The following is a 7,392-nucleotide window of genomic DNA, read 5'->3' on the forward strand; positions in this document are numbered from 1 at the left end:
AAACACAAATGCACATTCAAGTTATCACAATACAATATTCTCTAAGTAGAGCGCAATCAATTACTGTACTTTACTTGAACAAATCAAGCGCGCTCAAGCAAGGCATGCCTCGCGAGCTCTCAAAGTGTTCAAAATAATTCTAAGTTCAATAATACTCTCTCGCTCGAAGCTTCAAATAAAATCCTTTTGTTGTACACTTAAGCACGTGTTAGCCACTAACTCTATCGACTTAGATCGTGCTAGGATTGCTACTCGCACTTCGGTAGACAACGCTCTAGCAGGCCAAAGGCGATAAAAGTCGATGGGACAGATAATCACGAAGGACGGAGTTCGATGTTAGGTAGAATTAACCTTAGCCGAAGCTGGGGTTCAGACCAGCTGAGGCTCTACTTAAATACTCGTTGTAATGCTAAAAATAGTACTGTGGGAGTCAGTCCGTGATGATCGCCTGTGCGTAATCCAGCTGACTAAAGAAAAGAAAAGAAAAGGAAAGGAAAGAAAAGAAAAAAAAAAGGAATAGTCGTAACATTACCCCCTCCTTAAGGCTCATTCGTCCCGATGAGACACTGAACCTATCGTTTCCCTTCCATCCACAAGATCGAGTGTGAGGGTCTCCCTTCTGCTTTAAAACAGGATCGATTGGGCCTCCGCTACACCGTAAAAGAGTCACTTCATGTGTTCAGCCTCTGACCCGCTCTCCCCCTGGACTCAGGTTCCTAGCCTTCCTGAGCCACCTTGCGCCGGTTAGGCCTCAACTGTCTGTCGGGATCCACGATCCCTAAGGGTTCAATGCTCGTTATTGAGCGGTGAAAATCCCCTTCTACACCATAAATAGAACTCTAAGACTCGTTCGAAGTGAACGAGCCTTCGGACTCATCGTCGTCGTTGCTTGTGGAGGAGTTTTGAGATTCGGAATAGAAAGATGGGACATCGTCCTCGACATCGTTGTCATCATCTTCATCTTTATCCCAGTCCTCTGTGACTCGTTGTAGGTGATCAACATCGGAATCATCGGTGCTGTAGCAGTCAAGGGATTCATCAGTGAGCGAGGGCGTATTGTCCATTGCGTTGAGCTCTTCTGAGTGTGCCGGTGCTGTGCATTCCGAAGAATAAGCGGTGATGACCTCGGAGACGCATGGGGTATCTGGGTCATGATATTGGATTGGTAGGTTTAAGGGAATTTTGTCATCCCTTCCGATCGTCTTGCCTTTGTTGTTAACGGTCCACCAAATCTTTTGGATACGTGACTCGTAATCATTGACGAGTTCCTCTGCATTGGCCATATCAGAACGTTTCACCCACGAATTCTCCTCTATTGGATATCCCTTCCACTTGACCAGGTATTCCATGATAGTGCGACGAGTTCGTCCACGGCCGACGATCCGATCCCTCTCTCTCACAATCTCCTCAATTTCGTATTCTTCCTCGTCATCGATTAGTTCCGGGGGTGGCCGTTCTGGACGTGGCTGATTAGGGAATTCGGGGGCCTGGTAGGGAGTGAGTAGGGACTCATTGAACTGGTTGTGAATTCGCCACTTAAGGGGGAGCTTTAATTCGTATGCGGATGCCCCCTTTTTTGCTGTGACTGTGAATGGTCCTACTCGTCTATCTCCCAACTTCTTGGTTGGACGAGGGAGATTAAGGTTAGTGGAGTCCAGCCAAACCTTATCGCCGGCCTGGTACTCCCGCGCTTCCCCTTTGTGCTTGTCGTAGGCCTTCTTCATTGACTCAGCCGCTCGTTCCAGGGATTCTCGGGTTTTCTCCTGCACCTCTTGGATCCCTTGAACCAGCTTGGAGGCCGCGGGTACCGCATCTTGACGTTGGGCGGTTTTGATGACCTGCCCATCATGTCCAAAGACGACCTTGTACGGGGAGAATCCCGTGGCGGAATGTTTCCGGTTGTTATGGGTGAATGCGGCAAGCGGTAACCATTCGCTCCAGTCGTCTTGGCGATAACCGACGAACATTCTGAGGTATTTTTCTATCTCTTGATTGACCCTCTCGGTCTGCCCGTCCGTTTGGGGGTGATATGCTGTCGAGGGATTTCCCGTCACTTGGATGAGAGCGTAAAATTCTTTCATGAACTTCGATACAAAAACGGCCCCTCTGTCCGAGATAACCTTTTCAGGCATTACGCCATACGGTACGTAGACGTAGTCTCGCAGAATCTTGGCGAAGCCCGATGACGACAGTTCCTCGGTGCATGCGATGGGGATGATGGTTTTAGAGAACCGATCGACTATGACCAGGATGGAGTTGTTCCCTTTTGAATCGGGGAGCTTGGTGATCATGTCCACCGAGATATGGGTCCAGGGTCGATCCGGAACCGTATTAGGATGGAGAGGCGCCTTCTTAGGGCGACGATCTGCCTTAGTTCGTTGGCAGACTTCGCACCCTTTTACGTAGGCCTCGATGTCTGAACGCATTCGAGGCCACCAGTAATCCCGTAACACCAGCTCCTTCGTCTTCTCTATTCCTGGGTGCCCTGCGGTTACATGATCGTGCCGCAGGGCTATGATCTCTCCTCGTAATTGCTTATTTCGAGGAAGGTAGATCCGCCCCTCGTACCAGAGCACCCCTTGGTCCTGAGAGATCCCCTTCTCGTGATTGAGAGAGTCAGAGATTCCTCGATCCCAGTTGCGCGGGTCATGCATAGCTAGTCGGACCTTTTCGTGCAAGTCTTCTGCGGTGGGCATGATCAATGCTCTAAAATGAGCGGGTTTTAGGACCGTAATATCCTTGTTGTCGTCTTTTCCCTGATTGTGGTCGGCACACCTCGATAATAGGTCCGCTTTACGGTTCTGGGCTCCCGGCTTATGGTGGAGGGTAAATTGGTACTCGGCCAACTCGGTCACCCACCTAGCTTGCCTTCGGTTGAGTTTCTGAGGTTTTCGGAAATACTGGAGGTTGGAGTGGTCTGTCCAGATTTCGAAATCCTCCCGAGCGCCCATAAGGTACTGGCGCCACTCTTCAAGGGCGATCATAATCGCGAGGAGTTCCTTGTCGTAAATCTCGTAATTACGTTCGGTTGTGGACAGGGATTTAGAGAGAAAGGCCACTGGTTGCCACTTCTCTTCCTGCCATTGGGATAAGACGGCCCCCACTGCTCCTTCGCTAGAGTCGGCCTCTACTCGAAATTTCCCTTCGTCCAGGGGTATGGTGAGTACCACGTCCTCGCGGAATAGCTCTTTTATTCTCTTGAATGCCTCCTGTTGAGCCTCTCCCCATTTCCATTCCACCTTCCCGGTTAGGGCAGTAAGCGGCTTGACGTGTCGGCTATAGTCGCGGATGAACCGTCGGTAGAAGTTGCAAAAGCCTAGAAACGACTGTAACTCCTGCTTCTTGGAGGGAGTCGGCCAGTCCAGTAGGCCCGCAATTTTTACGGGGTCCATGCGAATCCTCCCTTCGCTGATGAGAACTCCTAGGTATTCGGTTTCCTCTACTTCAAATTCGCACTTCTCTGCCTTAAGGAACAGATTATTATCTCGGAGGATGCGGAGCACCTCTCGTACGATGCGTTGGTGGTCTTCTTTGGTTTTGGAGGCAATGAGGATATCATCGAGGTAGACTGATACTTCCCCGGCTGTGATCAAGTCCTTGAATATGTCGTTCATCATCCATTGGAACGTTGCGGGAGAGTTCGTAAGTCCGAAGAACATGACCAGGGGTTCATAGAGGCCGCGATTCGTCCTGAAAGCGGCTTTCCACTCGTCCCCTTGTTTTATCCGGACGTTATTATACCCCCACCGTACATCCAACTTCGTGAAGTACTTGGCTTTCTTTAGGTGGTCCATGAGTTCTCCAATGAGCGGCAATGGGTAACGGTTTTTGATAGTCATCTCATTGAGCTTTCGATAGTCTTGGACCGGGCGAAGTGTGCTGTCCTTCTTCTTGACGAAGAAAAATGGGGAAGCCATTGGAGACTTCGACGCTTGAATACGACCAGTGGAAAGGTTTTCGTCAAGGAACTTGTCAAGCTCTGCTTGTTCCGCCGGGTTGAGAGGGTAGACTTTGCAGTCTAGATTGGCGTTAGCGTTGGGGATCAGCTCAATAGCATGATCCCATGGCTTCCTGGGTGGTAACTCGTCAAAGTTTTCCTTGGCGAAAACGTCCTCAAAGTCCCTATATCTCTCCGGCACAATTTCCTTGAAGGATTTCATCACCTTTTTAGCATTGGCTTGGGTGGCTAGTTCATTAGCTTTAGTCCCCATAGCCCGCACATGAAAGGCTTCTTCAAAGTCAACTACTAGGATAGTGTCCCCTTCCTCATACTCTTCCCATCGTGCGGAGGGGTCGGTATCAGGCAAGGAGAACGGAATCTTGCGACAAGCACAACGAGCCAGGGTGACCGCTCCGGTATTCCAATCAATGAGCGGGTTGTGTCTTTGCAACCAATCATGCCCAAGGAAAAGGGGGGTGGATCCCAGGTCTACTACGGCTAGTTCGATCCGCTCCATGTGGTCTCCAATGCGAAGCCGTACTTTGGCATACTCGGTAATGTCCCCGCCCTTGTTTCGGGTGCCGTCGGCATTGTAGACCGGTACGGGCCGGGCCGCCTTTTTGAGGTTGAGGGCGTGATCTTGTGCCCAGGTGCAGTCTATCGAACTACCGGTGGCCCCGCTGTCCACTAGTGCCTTCACTGACAGCGTCTCTCGCGTGTCTAAGGTCTCCAACTGCATGGTAATAGATACATTCCGCCCTTTTCTGCCTCATATGTACATTGGGGGTTTCTGCAAATCCTCCATCCACTGCCACTTTTCCCGAGCTTGAGCGGCAGACTCTGTCTGTTCCTCCAATTGGTGACATAACTGATCCGTCACCTCCCCTAAGCATCGGGGGTGAATCCACCCGTTGAGAACGGCTCTAGCTGCTGAATCCCCTCTGGCGATGTGCAGCGCTCGCCGGGTCCACAGGATTCCGTGGGGTTCGTAGTACATCTCCGCGATGATCTTTTTGTCGGCGGGAGTGGCGGTGAGCGAGAACGAGGGTGACGAGGGCCGTTTAGCGACTACTACCAGGATATCGGATCGGAGGTGAGCTTCTTCATCATCGACTTCCTCTAGGGTAACCGAAGGAGTCTTCCCTCGAAGTGGCATTTGGTCACCGGGACGAGAAAGGTCCCGAGGCGGCACTTGGGCGCCTTTGGTAGTTGAGGTGGTGGAGGAGGGCTCTCTGCCCTGTGTTCGGCCCTGGCCATGGGCGCTTGTGCGCGACGTTGTAACCTCCACTTTGTGTCCGTACTTACTGCTCTTCCTGGACCCGGCGGTACTTCAGGTAACCCTTCGCGGGGGCACACATATTGGCTCCTTCGAGGGGTCTGCACCGTTGGCCACCGGATTGCCCTCGGCTACTAGGGGCAGGTGGTCCCCCGAGTTCACCGCCTCAGCTGCTTTTCCGACGCATCCCGCTAGAACAGACGGCCCCACAAGCGGGTACGCAGGCCCAGTGGGCTGAGTTGCCGACCTTTCTCCCTCTCCGGGGTGACCTCCCTTCGTCAAGGGTGCAGTCGAGACTCGACCTAGGGGGCTCTGCCCTCGAGGGGCTTTCCCTGTGCGGTGAGCCGGGGGTTCCTGAGCTCGGACGGCCCCTAGGGGTTCAGTACTGGGCACAGACTGCGCGGAGTGGCGGAAATCCCCTCCTACGCTGTTGGTGTTTTGCGATTCATCGTCCTTAGTTTCTTCCACAGGTAACACGGCGAATAGATTGGTATATTGTTCAAATGGAGTGCCTACATACGTAGTATAAGTCTGACTAGAATTACATGAGCGTGCACCAATAGAAACTAAGTCCTTAGCCGACGCCGTCGAATCGCTTATTTCGACGTCGGCTGGTCTTTTGACGACTTTTCGTCCTTCGACTTCTCCTCTTTGACCTCCTCAATCTTCATGTCCTTTCCTAATTCTTCCTTCTCGGCTTCTGCGAGTAATTGGCGGAGGCGAGCGACATTGGGCTTTTTACGAGGTGGGAGTTTGACGGGGAGCCACTTGGATTTGTCGTCGGGGCATTTATGCTTCGGGCTCCACCCGGTATTCCCACACTTGAAGCAGCGCTTATCGGATCGCAGCTTGTCGATTTCCATCGGCTGCCCGGCACCTCCATAGGTGGTTCCTGTGGCGTCCTTCTTATCGCCACTGGAACCCGTCCCTTTTTGGTTGCCTCGACCTGAACCACCTTGGTTTGGGGAGGTCTTACTGGCAAGGCCCTGGGCCACGTCGTATCGATAGTTGGCGTCGATCCGAAGGACCCGCGCCTTCCATTGCGCGTAGGTTGTGGGGCGCTCGTTGTCCCCATGCATAACCGTCCGTTGCACTGTGGGCCTAATCGCCGCTTCGACCGCTTCGAACATCTGCTTCTCGTCTCCGAACTCCCCGCACTTGTGGGCTAGCCGCTCGAATTTGGCGAAGAACTCGACTGCGGACTTGAAGTCCGATTGTCGGACCTTCTTCCATTCCGCCTTCCAGATCGCGACTTCCGCTACTTCTCGGAACTCCTTCGAAAGGTCACGGGAGAACTCATCCCACGTGGGGAACCTCCAATGCCCCTGGTCGTCCTGGTAGCGATAGTACTGGTCCCCCCACCACTGCTTAGCCTTCTCCCGTAGGTACCCCTGCGCGAAGGTGATGCGATAGGGGTTTTGGCCTTGATCGTTCATGGTGAAATGCAACGGAAAAACCTGGAAATACATTTCACAGTGGTGAAGGAATCGATTGATATCCTCCGACTCTCCTGTGAAGTATTCGGGCTGAGTAATCAGCTTGGGTTTGACGTCGCTCCAGGGGTTGCTGTCTTTTCCTGCCGCTAAGGTCCACGGCGGTATAGGATCCGGGGGTGACGGTACGTGAGGTGGTACCGGAGGGTTCGGCGGTCTTGGGAGAGACCGGAGTCGATAATTATCCCCAGGCGGCGGATAATCGCCTGGGTAGATTGGTGGACACGACGGTTGCGATGGCAGTCACGGTGGGACCGTGGACTGCTTTCCCTTGTCCGAGGGCCCAGCTCCTGGGTCGTCCATGTCGTCGTCGTCGTAGGGCCCAGCCCCTGCCCAGAATTCTTCGGTTTCGAGCGGGTTGGGCATCGGCTGCAGTCGTCGATAGGCCGCACACCCCTGCTTTGGTTGGTTGGGGTTGGCGAGGTTCCACACCATGGCTGCTCGGTGCCATGTTTCCACCTCTAATATGTTTTTCATGAGGTAGACATCTCCTACCTCTTTCGCGGATCGATAGTCCTCTCCCGCCTCCATTAGGAGCCACTGGGAGTCCCTCTCCATATCTTCCATCATGATTTCGTAAAGGCCATGCCATGGTAAGATATTAAAGATCATCAGGCGAGGATGGAGGGGTTGGACCAGGAGAGTCCAGACCGCCGTCATTACCTCCACCTCGAGGGAACTGT

The sequence above is a fragment of the Desarmillaria tabescens genome (genome assembly GCF_030435595.1).
Source record: "Desarmillaria tabescens strain CCBAS 213 chromosome Unknown EV420scaffold_112, whole genome shotgun sequence".
In the NCBI taxonomy this organism is placed as follows: domain Eukaryota; kingdom Fungi; phylum Basidiomycota; class Agaricomycetes; order Agaricales; family Physalacriaceae; genus Desarmillaria; species Desarmillaria tabescens.